We start from the raw sequence: 13,949 nt of genomic DNA, 5'->3' as shown, positions 1-13,949 counted from the left end.
TGAACACATCCCCTCTCTGAATCCCTCCACTGGCTACCATTTTCTGCTGCACTGAATTCAACCATCGAGTATTCACCTATAAGGCCCTCACAACTCTGCTACTCCCTACTGATTCGCTCTTTTTGAGACCTCCAACCCCTGTAGCCTCATCCACTCTACCAATGATGCCAGGCTTGATCTTTGATTGGTCTGCTTCTCCAACCATTATATTCATAGTTTCTTCTCTGCCACCATTATGCATGGAACACCTACTTTGAACTAGCTGATAAAACCACTATACTTCCTTCTTCAGATCTCTCTTCAAGATCTACTTCTACTGTGATGCATACAAGAGATCACCAATTCATAATGGCTAGGTAAAGGGCCAGTGGGGACTGCTAATGTTTATTTCTGTTAAAAACAAAAGTTGAAATGACTTAGAACAATCAAGTTATGCATCTAGCCCATCTAAATGCATGTTCTCATTTCTGTTACTTTGTTTCTCTGTCCCACATCCCTCCTGGTTGCTACGCATCCTTGCCACATCTTGACTTTCATTAGATTGAAAGTGCTTTGGGACAGGGGTTGTGCCTTCCTATGTATTTGTAAAGCTTCTAGCACAACGAGGTCCCAATTCTGACTAGCACTGATAATAAATAACAACAACAATATGGGTCCACAGGGTCAAATCCCATCAACTCAATCTTTTGCCCTTCTGACATAGGCTAACTGAATATTATGCAGACCAATGAGTTTGGATCCTTGGATGAGACTTCACAAACTTTGGTCCCATCTGCTTGGCTAAGCTATTAACAGATCCAATTGTACTTTTGGGAAGAGTATGCCCAAGTGTTCTTAGCTTCTTGTCACTTGTGCTCTTTGCTGTTTGGCAGCTGCATTACAGTCCTGTAGTAAGTATGTACATAGGACCAAATCTGATGAGGTTCAATAAGGATAAGTGCAGGGTCCTGCACTTAGGATGGAAGAACCCAATGCACAGCTACAGACTAGGGACCGAATGGCTAGGCAGCAGTTCTGCGGAAAAGGACCTAGGGGTGACAGTGGACGAGAAGCTGGATATGAGTCAGCAGTGTGCCCTTGTTGCCAAGAAGGCCAATGGCATTTTGGGATGTATAAGTAGGGGCATAGCGAGCAGATCGAGGGACGTGATCGTTCCCCTCTATTCGACATTGGTGAGGCCTCATCTGGAGTACTGTGTCCAGTTTTGGGCCCCACACTTCAAGAAGGATGTGGATAAATTGGAGAGAGTCCAGCGAAGGGCAACAAAAATGATTGGGGAACTGGAACACATGAGTTATGAGGAGAGGCTGAGGGAGCTGGGATTGTTTAGCCTGCAGAAGAGAAGAATGAGGGGGGATTTGATAGCTGCTTTCAACTACCTGAAAGGGGGTTCCAAAGAGGATGGCTCTAGACTGTTCTCAATGGTAGCAGATGACAGAACGAGGAGTAATGGTCTCAAGTTGCAGTGGGGAAGGTTTAGATTGGATATTAGGAAAAACTTTTTCACTAAGAGGGTGGTGAAACACTGGAATGCGTTACCTAGGGAGGTGGTAGAATCTCCTTCCTTAGAGGTTTTTAAGGTCAGGCTTGACAAAGCCCTGGCTGGGATGATTTAACTGGGAATTGGTCCTGGTTTGAGCAGGGGGTTGGACTAGATGACCTTCTGGGGTCCCTTCCAACCCTGATATTCTATGATTCTATGAAATCCGGTTCATCTTTAGTACACAAGTACTCCTATGGACTTCAGCAGAATTACTTGCAAGTGACAAGTTTTGAACCACGGTTTGTACACATGTTAGCGTCCTTTGGGATTAAGTTGTTTATTATTATTGACACATTTGTGTTCGGATGCCAAAATATTCATTTGAGGATGTTAGTTTCTATTTCCAGCCATATGACATCTATTTTTAATTCCACATTAAATAAAGACACACAGAAACAAAAGACAGGAAGGTGCACAATGCTAGAGGCACCGTACAAATACAGGAAGTTGACCATGCTTTGAACGTTCACCTTATTCCTGAACAGTTGAACCATCCTTAAGATCCAGCCAAAGACCAAAAAGCAAAACTAAACCCAAAAGGAAACATTGTAGAGGGAAATCCTTCTGTGTTCAGATACCATGATGATGGGAGATGTTAGAGAGAATCCAAATTTGGAATAGTAGGTAGCACAAAAAATGAGATGTATAATGATATAATAAAAATAGAAAGCGGACTGAGGGATAGCTACACATACAACCATAACAGAAACATCAAGAATAATTGTTTGCCTGGGAATAAAATTAAAAATCATAAAATACCCTAATGTATTATAAGAACATTTGTCTACTAAAAAGGACAATGGCAAGTACCTATGTTAGGTATTTCCAGGGTGCCCTTTACTGTAATAGATGAGCACAGAAATGGAACATTTCAGGCAGCTGAAGCCCCAAAGTGATCTGGTGAGGAATGCCCTTTGGATTTAAAACATTTATTCAAAAATAACAATTATAAACCCCACCAGTATTAGCAAAAGGTTAAAAAACATATCACACAGCATGAGAGAATCGACAGTGTTTTGTGTTGATTTTTACAAGCAGCGGTTGGCCAACTAGGAGAGCACTAGCTAGCAAATCAACCCTATTCTCAGGGCTGAGGAGACATTACTAAAGATATGAGATGAAATCTGGAAATTTTATATGCAAAACAGAACTCCAGCTGAAGTCAATGAAAGTTTTGCCTGAGTAAAAACATGGAGTACCAACTTCAGAATCAGGCCCATGTTGAATGATGCTGTCTCATAAACACACACGGAAGAGTAAAAGCAAAATCCTGATTATTTTTTTTCTCCAGGGATCAAGTAGAAAAGTACCAGACAAATGGAGAATGAAATATTAGTGTTAGGAGAATATTATAAACAATAAACTCTTTGCCACAAAATATCATTGTGGCCAAGAGCTCAGTAGGATTCAAAAAAAGGATTAGTCATTTATGTGGACAATGAGAACATGCACGGTTACATTAGAGAGGATTTTTTTTTAAAGTAGTAGTAAATAAACCCTCCTGCTTCAGGGCATGTGCAAACCACTATGACAGTAGTTAGGAAGAAACTTTTCCAGGAGCAGGTTATTCCATAACTTTTGGCTACTGCTTTTCTGCACCTTCCTCTGAAGCAGCCGACTGTCAAACCCTAGATACTGCACCGCTTGTCTGATCTGGTGTAGCCCTTCTATAATTCTGGATGAAAAAAATTCTGACAAGACTACAGAAAAAAGGGACTTGGTGGTGGGAGGGATAGCACACTGATTTGAACACTGGCCTGCTAAACCCAAGGTTGTGAGTTCAATCCTTGAGGGGGCCATTTAGGGATCTGGGGCAAAAACTGGGGATTGGTCCTGCTTTGAGCAGGGGGTTGGACTAGATGACCTCCTGAGGTCCCTTCCAACTCTGATATTCTGTGATTCTGTGGTGTTCTTTAAAAGTGAAGTAACATTAAAAATGAAATTAACACAAAATCTTTCTGCTCACGCAGAAATGTCTGAGTCACTTGCAGGGATAATAGATATGCTCTTGCCAGATCCTGGTGGCCAAAATGCATTAAAATAAACTATTATTCCAGCAGGCTAATAGTAGGTGTTCCATGCTGCTATATAGGAGGCACATGATTTTCTCCCCTTTTTTAGTACTGGTGAGCAGACCCAGACTGGAAGCCTTGGAGGCGTTAAGTCCTCAAGTCACAGGAAAGATACACAGCATAGACTGATGCAATGCAAGCTTCGCCATAATGCCTTGCCAATACGCCTCAACTCTTACCTGAAACTGCCAACTTGAAGAGGACAGTTCAGTCCCTAAACCCTCTGCTGAGATTGCCAATAAAAGTGCCAGATAGTATTACCTGTAGTGATGGGTTTTGTGATGTGGACTTCTGTCCACTGAGGACTGGAATTAAACCACCAAATCCATTTCACGCTGGCCACCAAACTGCCATCATGTGGTAACAGCTTTCGGTTATTAAGGAGTTATTCTGGATTAAAACCAGGAAGCTAGAGGTGAAGAGGCACTGTATCCCACCGTAAACACCATTCAGTTACTTTTTATGGTTTGTTTTCTTAAGCTTTATTTGTGGAGCAAGGGAGAAGCAAAGAAATCACTGCACTTTTTTGCTTTAAAAAGTTGGTTTAGACACGCAGTACACCAAGACCAGATGTGCATTTATCGCTATAACGTAGCCTGATGTGTAAGTCAATAATTTGGCAACCTCCTTAGAGAAGGAATTTGCTTATTTTTTGTTCCACTAGCTGGTCCAAAACCATTTCCAAAGTTGCACAATCCTTCTCCAACTTAGTCTCTCTGTTGAGAAGCAATACTCAAAACAGAGATTTGTGGGGGGAGGAGGGCAGAAGCAGGTCTCTTCTGGTTACGTGGTTAAGTGCTAAAAAGCAAGAGTTTAGAAGAGAGAAAACACTCTGCTTGCTTTCTGAGGCAGGTTTCTCTCTTTTCCAAGGGGACTCCAGTCTTCATACATTCCTCCCTTTCCCCCCCATGATAGTATTTGGCAGGAGCTTTTAATTAAAAAACAGCCAGACTGCGTTTGTGCTACCCCAATGAACCTCTCTTGGGAAACGATGTTCTTTGCTCAGCAATTCCTGCTCAGAGCGCTGAGTGCCAACAAAAGGAAAACAGCTGGAATGACTTCCTATCCTTCCTATTCTCCATTCAGGCCTGGTGGCCTAGTAACAATTATTTTTTTATTTTTTTCAAGACAGGGGCTAAAATAACAAGGATTCATTCAGGCTTTAAAGAAAGACATGATGCCTTTTGTAAAACATTATTTATGGCTCATTTCTTAAATAAATGCATTAAAAGTCTAATGCTAATACAGATCTAATAGATTAAGGGCCTGATTCAGCTGCCCTGAAGGCAGTAGAAAGGTTCCTGTCAACTTCAAGGGGAATTGGATTGTGTGTTTAATGACTGATCGATTAATAAACTGGATCATATATTTGTTTGTATATGAACAGCACCTAGAACCAAACCTGACTGGAACCTCTAGGCACTACTGTAAAGTAAAAATTAAACAATAATGTCATGTGACTGGCCTATGCACTATGTCATCACCGACTTGCAAATCTGTGCTGCAGAGATGCAAATATACATAATTACTAATTCAAATTTGCATCGGACAAAACACAAATAAATGATGGGTGCCATGTTGTCAAATTTCACAATTTTATTGCATGTGTTAGGTCATCTCATGTTTTCCTAAAAGCCCCAGCTGAAGTTATTACCTGAAAAATCATAAGGGGGGGAAGGGAGAGAGAGAGATAAGATTCTAGACCTCATAATTGTGGAGAAAAGTTTGAAAACATGAACGCTGAAGACTCCCACACCAGAAGGCAAACAAAAAACACAACATATATTATTTTTAAAACCACATGATTTTTAAGGCAATCATGTGAGTCAAAATCCTTTTGGGGAAGAAAAGTAAGAGAGGTTCCACTGACACAGTGATCGGGGTCTTCTACAGACCCTCAGAATCCAATTTGGACACGGATAGAGACCTCTTTCATATTTTTAATGAAATAAATAATACTGGGAGTTGTGTGATTATGGGAAAATTTTATTTCCCAGATATAGATTGGAGAACAAGTGCTACTAATAATAGTAGGGCCCAGATAGAAATCCGACAGATTTCTTCACCAGTCGCTGAACCAACAAGAGGTGATGCCATTTTAGATTTAGTATTGGTAAGAAGCGACCAAGGACCTCAAAGAAGAGCTGGTTGTATAAGACAATCTTGCTTCAAGTGATCATGACTTAGTTCAGTTTAAACTAAATGGAAGAATAAACAAAAATATGTCTGCAACTAAGGCCCTTAACATAAGAACAGCCAGACTGAGTCAGACCAGAGGTCCATCTAGCCCAGTATCCTGTCTTCTGACAGTGGCCAATGCCACATGCTTCAAAGGGAATGAACAGAACAGGCAATCACTGAGTGATCCATAACCTGATGTCCACGCCCAGTCTCTGTTTGCCAGAAGCTAGGGACACCCAGAGCATTGGGGTGCATCCTTGACCATCTTGGCTAATAACCATTGAACTTGATCTTTAAAAAACTAAGGGAATTAGCTAGGGAAGGGGACTAAATGGAAGAGCTCAAGCATCTGAATGTGAAGGAGGCTTGGAATTATGGTGTCAAAGTTGAAGAAACTATCTGAAGCCTGCATCCCAAGCAAGGCGGAAAATTCAAAGGGAAGGGGTGCAGACCAAACTGGATTAACAAGCATCTCAGATAGGTTATTAAGAGAAAGAAATGAAAGCAGGGATGGATCAGCAAGGAAAGCTACTTCTTGGAGGTCAGAAAGCGTAGAGAAAAAATGAGAATTTCCAAAAGCCAAGCAGAGCTGGACCTTGCAAAGGAAATAGAAACCAATAGTAAAAGGTTTTTTAAACATAAAAAGAAAAAGAAAACAGGGAAAGAAAAAGTGGGATGACTAAACACTGAGGATGGGGTGGAGATTAATGATAATGTAGGTATGGTGCAACACCTAAAAACTTAGGCAAAAAATTCATTTAATAAGAGTAATGAGGAGTTTGGGGACAGTGGCAGGGTGGCTAATGGGAACAAGGTATGGAAGCAGAAATTACAACATCCAAGGTGGAAGCCAAACTCAAACAGCTTAATGAGACCAAATCTATGGGCCCCGGATAATCTCCATCCAAGAATATTAAAGGAACTGGAATATGAAATTGCAAGCCCAACAGCAAGGATTTTTAATGAATCTGTAAACTCAAGGGTTGTGCCCTATGACTGGAGAATTGTAAATACAGTGTCTATATTTAAGAAAGGGGAGAAAATGATGCGGGAAACTACGGGCCTGTTAGTTTGACCTCAATGTATACAAGGTCTTAGGAGAAATTTTGAAAAAGAGAGTAGTTACAGACATAGAGGTAAACAGTAACTGGGATAAAATACTACATGGTTTTACAAAATGTAGAACATTCCAGTCAACTTGATCTCTTTCTTTGAGAAGATAATCGATTTTTTAGCAAATAAAATGCAATAGATCTAACCTATCTGGATTTCAGTAAAGCATTTTATATAGGTCCACATAGGAAATTATTATTTAAATTGGAGAAGATGAAGATTAATACAAGAATTGAAAGGTGGGTAAGGAACTCGTTAAAGGGGATACTGCAACAGTCATGCTTCAAGGTGACCTGTCAGGCTGGAGGCAGGCTTCTAGTGGAGTTCCTCAAGAATCAGTCTTAGGATCAATCTTATTTATCATTTCCATTCACGACCTTGGCACAAAAAGTGATAATGTGCTAATAAAATTTATGGATAGCACAAAGTTGGGAGGTATTGCCAATACAAAGGAGGACCAGAATATCATACAAGAAGATTTGATGACCTTGAAAATGGAAGTAATAGAAACAGGATGAAATTTATTTAGTGCAAAGTCATGCCTTTAGGGACTAACAACAAGAATTTTTGCTATACAACAGAGATGTATCAGTTGGAAGCAACAGAGGAGAAGAAAGATCTGGCTGTATTGGTCAATCACAGGATGACTATGAGCCGCCAATGTGATGTGGCCATGAAAAAGGCTAATGCAATCCTAGGATGCATCAGGCAAGGTATTTCCAGTAGAAATAGGGAAGTGGTATTACCATTACAGAAGATACTAGTAAGACCTCATCAGGAACACTGCAGGCAATTCTGATTTCCCACATTTAAGAAAAATTAATTCAAAGTGGAACAGATACAGAGAAAGGCTACTAGGATGATCAGAGGAATGGAAAACTCACCTTATGAGGGGAGGCTTAAGAAGCTTGACTTGTTTAGCCTAACAAAACAAAAGTTGAAGGGAGATATGATTGCTTTCTAAATACCTCAGAGGCGTTATTTAAGTTAAGATCCAATATTGGCACAAGAACAAATGGATATAAACTGTCAGTCAGCAAATTTAGGTTTGAAGTTAAACTAAAGTTTCTAATCATTGGAGGTGTGAAGTTCTGGAACAGCTTTCCAAGGAGAGTAGTGGGAGCAAAAAATCTAACTAGTTTCAAGACTGAGCTTGATAATAATATAATGAGATTGCCTACCATGGCATATGACCCATCTGCGACTGCTATTAGTAAATATCTTCAACAGCTGGAGATGGGACGCTAGATGGAGAGGGCTCAGAGTTACTACAGAAAATTCTTTCCCAGGTCTATGACTCTGTGCTCAGGGTCTAACTGACTGCCATTTTTGGGATTGGGAATTTTTCCCCAGATCAGATCTGCAGTGACCCTTGTGTTCTTTTTTTTGGCCTTCCTCTGCAGAGTGTGGCAGCATTCATTTGCTGATTTGAACTAAATTAAATGATGGATTCTCTTTAACTTGAAGTATTTAAACCAAGATTTGAGGATTTCAGTAACTCAGCCAGAGGTTATGGGCCTATTACAGGAATGGATGGGTCAAGTAGGGTTGCCAGGTGTCCGGTTTTCAAAAGGGATCCTGGCGGCTCCAGTCAGCACTGCCGACCAGGCCGTTAAAAGTCTGGTTGACGGTGCTGCAGGGCTAAGGCAGACTATCCCTACCTGTCCTGGCACCGCAGTGCATCCTGGAAGCAGCCAGCAGGTTTGGCTGCTAGGCGGGGAGGCCACAGGGCTCTGTGCGCAGCCCCCACCCCCAGCACCAGCTCCACACTCCCCTTGGCCATGGTTCCTGGCCAATGGGAGCTGGGGGGGTGGTGTCTACGTGTGAGAGCAGTGTGTGGGGCCTCCTGGGCAGCCCACCTAGGAGATGGACCTGCTTGCTGCTTCCAAGATGCAGCACGGAGCCAGGACAGGCAGGGAGCTTGTCTCAGCCCCGCGGGGCCACTGACTGGGAGCCGCCCGAGGTAAGCCTGCACCCCAACCCCAGCCCTGACCTCCTCCCCAACCCAGAGCCTCCTCCTGTACCCCAACCCCTGCCCCAGCCAAGAGCATCCTCCCACACCCTGAACCCCTCATCCCCACCACCACCTGAGCCCGCACCCCCAGCGCACAGCCCATACCCTCTTCTGCACCCCAACCCCCTGACTCAACTCACAGCCCCCTCCCGCACTCCGAATCCCTCGGCCCCATCCCCCCCAGCCTGGAACACCCTCCTACACCCCAAACCCTTCATCCCCGGTCCCACCCCAGAGCCTGCAACCCCTCAAACATCCCAATGTAGTGAGCGGGGTGGGGGTGCCTTGGAGAAGTGGCGGGGCTAGGATGTTCAGTTTTGTGTGATTAAAATTTGGCAACCCTAGGGTCAAGTTCTGTGGCCTGCGATGTGCAGGAATAGGAGTTGAGAGTCATGCTGTCAGAGGTTTTTCCTCAGGTCTAAATGGAAAAACAGAGGGCTGCGTATAGTTTGATGGAGCCTAGAAGGAGACAGAAACAATGAGCAGAAACACCACAGAAGCATACAGAAAAGGCAGCAAGAAAACCCCAGAGATAGCCAAGAAGGTGATCCTGAGAAAAAGCTAAGAGATAGAGCTTTTGGGAAGACTGCTTACTAGAAAGAGTCGGGGAACTGCGAGCAAAGAAACTCTCTCCTGTTGTTTGTTTCCTACAGCGTTCAGGGAAACAGGACTTTATGTACATTCTTTGTAAATAAATAGGATTGTATAAAAAAAATACTTGACTCCATCATCAATTTTTCCTACTAACAGAGACAATCTGCAAGACGCTGATTATTGGCTAAGCGCTCAGGTCAAAAGGGGTAACAATAGTGAGTACAATACAAGGGGGAAAGTGGTCTGCTGGTTAGGGCTGAGGATTGGGAATCAGGACTTTGCCACTGACCTACTGTGTGACTCTGAGAAAGTCACATGACCTTCCTGTCCCTAAATGTATCCATTATTAAAGGATGGGTAATACCTCCCCATCTCAGATGGGTACTGTGAAGCTTACTTAAGGCCAGATCATGGTTCTTCACCCACTACCCCGGCTCTGCCTCCAAACCAACCAACCTAGCAGTGCCTTTTTAAAGATCCCCTTCAGGGCTGTTGTTGATTTGTGTTCAGACCCTATGCAGGAGGGAGTTTCCTTCTGTGCTCTCCACCCTTATGCACCCAGGCAGGGCTAGGCACAATGTTCTTATTCATTATTTGTATTATGGTAGTGTCCAAAGGGCACAATCAAGCTCAAAGCCCCTAGGGCTAGGCACTGTACAAAGACATATGACAGCATGGCCTCTGCCCCAAAGAGCTTACCCTTAATGTTTGTAGAGTGCTCTGAAATACTAAGACAGAAGGTACAATAGATACCAAATTTTTTTTCTTCCAAGCAACTTCCTACAGAACACCGCTACAGCTATTACAATTCAAACCATGTGGGTAATCTAATTCATCTATGACTCAGTGCATGATGCCTGATTCATAACAGAATAAAGCTACACACTTGCAATAAATTTAAAAGCGGATTTATATTTATTATCTATTTGTGTTTATGAACATGGCTCACTTTCATGTATTTTCATTTTAATCAGTCATTTTGCTTAACCAGTTTAACTTTACTTGGCCGTGTTTCACTGTACTACAAATATAGAGATTCCATGTGAAATTTCATCTGCCAAACCCAGATGAAAGAAAAGGCCCCTCCTCAAAAGCTTCAGAGTTGGATGAGGAGAAACACTGTCAAGGGCTGGTATGGTGGATTATGGGAAAAGGCCCTTCATCAAAGACCTGCTGATGTGGATGGAGGGAAAGAAAGAGGAGAAAAACACATGCAAAATTTTAAAAATGGTCTTATCCTGCAATCCAGGTGCAAGAAGTGTAGGAGCTGAAATGATGTGTCAGAGTTACAGTAATACAGAGCAGGAATATCCTCTGTCCTGTGCACTGAAAGTGATATACCATCCCTGTGCAGACTAGGAAACTGAGAGGCAGCAAAATATTCCATCTGGTGCATTCCAGACTGGTACCAAAATGGAGATGCTGTATTTCACAAATTGAGCTATCAAGCACTTGTATATAAAAAGGGGCCAATTAGACGGCAGCCACATCTGTAAAAACTTTAACCCTTAACCTTAGGAAAACATAATCTAGGATAAAACAGACACACACAAGTCATTCTCTGTTGCCTTTGAAAATGCTGTTATGGATTACCCAAGGTATTATGAAGAGCTGATGAGAAACCCAGACATAGCCCTACTGAAGCATTTGAAATCTTAAAGAAAAAGAAGTACATTCCAGTTCTTAAAGCATTTAATATATCACAGCTAGACCCTTCTCTCATACTAAGAGGAAAACAGTCATGGCTTCTTTGCAGACAGTATGAGGTGACTGTCTAACAATTTTTTCATCAAATGTATTTTAGTTTTCCTTTGAATGGAATTTAGTTTTACAATGTACTTTTCATGCTGAAGTGTATCAACGCACCATGTACATAACACTGAATTACATACAGTTATGCACTGACTTTGTAGGGAAACCACAGCAGCACAAAGCACTCCCCATAAACTCATACACAGTCTTGGACACCACAGCTTGTTTTATTTTTACAATTAATAACACTCAGCACTTCTAAGACACCTTTCATTAGAAGATCGCAAAGCACTTTACAAACATTATTAGTGAATTAAGCTTCCTGACCCTCCTGAAAAGAAAGGAACTATTTAAAAGATCTACTCATTGCCAGAGGATGCTATGAAGGCCAAAACTCTATGAGGGTTCAAAAAAGAATTAGATGAGTTCATGGAGATTGGGTCCATCAATGGCTACTAGCCAAGATTGTCAGGGATGCAACACTATGCTCTGAGTATCCCTAAACCTCTGAATGCCAGAAGTTGGGACTGGATGATAGGGGTCAGATCACTTAACAATTGCCTTGTTCTGTTCATTCCCTTTCAAGCATCTGGCATCAGCCATTGCCAGACGACAGGATACTGGGCTAGTTGGACCAGTGGCCTGACCCAGTATGGCCATTCTTATGTTGATCTCTCAAGTACATGAAGATATCGGCCCTGCTACTTGCATAAGGGGATATGCTCCCTGCCCCACCTTCCCCTTCCATTTTGTGGGGTACAGCTTTAGCAGGCCGTGCTGCATATGTAACCTCTACTAACAATAGTGAGAATTATGAATTTAAGTCACTATGCACAGCATTGTAAACAAGCCCCCAGAAGTCTGCAGTACAATTGTCTGGAAGGAATCAGGCTGTGTATTTTGTACACAAATAGCTGAAAACATGTAAATGTAATATACAGCGGTTAGCAACATGCTGATTAATACAAGACTCACAAAAGCATATAAGTGGGGGAAATAAATCTTTTCACCTCTATGGTCTGAGCACATTCAAAGCCAGAGCTGCAACAATCATGATTAGTGAGCTTTGATCAAGGATTAGATACTTATATGAATAAGAATCATATCTGCAGCACACTATCTAAAATGAAAATTATATGAGCTAACAAAGCTCCTGCTACAGGGCAGAACCTGACCAGATGATAGGATAGTACTGCACAATACAGTGAATTATGGAAGGCTATAGGAGTCTTTGAAGCATCTGAAACTGGTCACTGTTGCAGATCTGATACTGATCTAGGCAGGCTACTGATTTGTTCTGCAATAGCTGTTCTTATTTCCGAAGGCCAAATTTGGAGGGGAGGGGGTGAGCATGGTAGGATGCCAGAGAGATCTGCATCCTGTATCTGCTATGAGCACATATTCAGTAGAGTTGCCGTACTGACATAGGCAATGATAAGAATTGGCCTATGGAAGGAATTGCAGTCTGTATGTTTTGGAGCAGGATGGTCTTGTGGCTCAGACACAAATCTGGGAGTTGGACTACCTAAATTCTGTTCCTAGCCTAAAGAAAAGGAGGAGTACTTGTGGCACCTTAGAGACTAACCAATTTATTTGAGCATAAGCTTTCGTGAGCTACAGCTCACTTCATCGGATGCATACTGTGGAAAGTATAGAAGATCTTTTTATATACACAAAGCATGAAAAAATGGGTGTTTACCTTCAGCCCCCAACTAAAACCCCTCCAACGCATTATTAAGGATCTACAACCTATCCTGAAGGATGACCCAACACTCTCACAAATCTTGGGAGACAGCCCTCCAACCTGAAGCAAATACTCACCAGCAACCACATACCACACAACAGAACCACTACCCAGGAACCTATCCTTGCAACAAAGCCCGTTGCCAACTGTGCCCACATATCTATTCAGGGGACACCATCACAGGGCCTAATAACATCAGCCACACTATCAGAGGCTCGTTCACCTGCACATCCACCAGTGTGATGTATGCCATCATGTGCCAGCAATGCCCCTCTGCCATGTACATTGGTCAAACTGGACAGTCTCTATGTAAAAGAATAAATGGACACAAATCAGATGTCAAGAATTATAACATTCACAAACCAGTCGGAGAACACTTCAATCTCTCTGGTCATGCGATTACAGACATGAAAGTTGCTATATTACAACAAAAAAACTTCAAAACCAGACTCCAGCGAGAGACTGTTGAACTGGAATTCATTTGCAAATTGGATACAATTAACTTAGGCTTGAATAGAGACTGGGAGTGGCTAAGTCATTATGCAAGGTAACCTATTTCCCCTTGTTTTTTCCTACCCCCCCCCCACCCCAGAGGTTCTTGTTAAACCCTGGATTTGTGCTGGAAATAGCCCACCTTGATCATCGCACACATTGTAAGGAGAGTGATCACTTTAGATAAGCTATTACCAGCAGGAGAGTGGGGTGGGGAGAGAGAAAACCTTTTGTAGTGGTAAACACTCATTTTTTCATGCTTTGTGTGTATAAAAAGATCTTCTATATTTTCTACAGTATGCATCCGATGAAGTGAGCTGTAGCTCACGAAAGCTTATGCTCAAATAAATTGGTTAGTCTCTAAGGTGCCACAAGTACTCCTTTTCTTTTTGCGAATGCAGACTAACACGGCTGTTACTCTGAAACCTGTTCCTAGCCTAGTCC

General features: G+C 42.2%; 1 protein-coding gene across 7 annotated transcripts in view; it reads right to left on the bottom strand.

The window, feature by feature from the left end:
• RGL1 (ral guanine nucleotide dissociation stimulator like 1) overlaps positions 1-13,949 on the bottom strand; it is a 150,684-nt gene that overhangs the window by 119,260 nt on the left and 17,475 nt on the right. The gene's annotated exons all lie outside the window — the stretch shown is intronic.

The sequence above is a fragment of the Lepidochelys kempii genome, chromosome 8 (assembly GCF_965140285.1).
Source record: "Lepidochelys kempii isolate rLepKem1 chromosome 8, rLepKem1.hap1, whole genome shotgun sequence".
NCBI classification, from domain to species: Eukaryota; Metazoa; Chordata; order Testudines; family Cheloniidae; genus Lepidochelys; species Lepidochelys kempii.
Note: the sequence above shows the minus strand (reverse complement) of the source record. Positions and strands in the feature narration are given on the sequence as shown.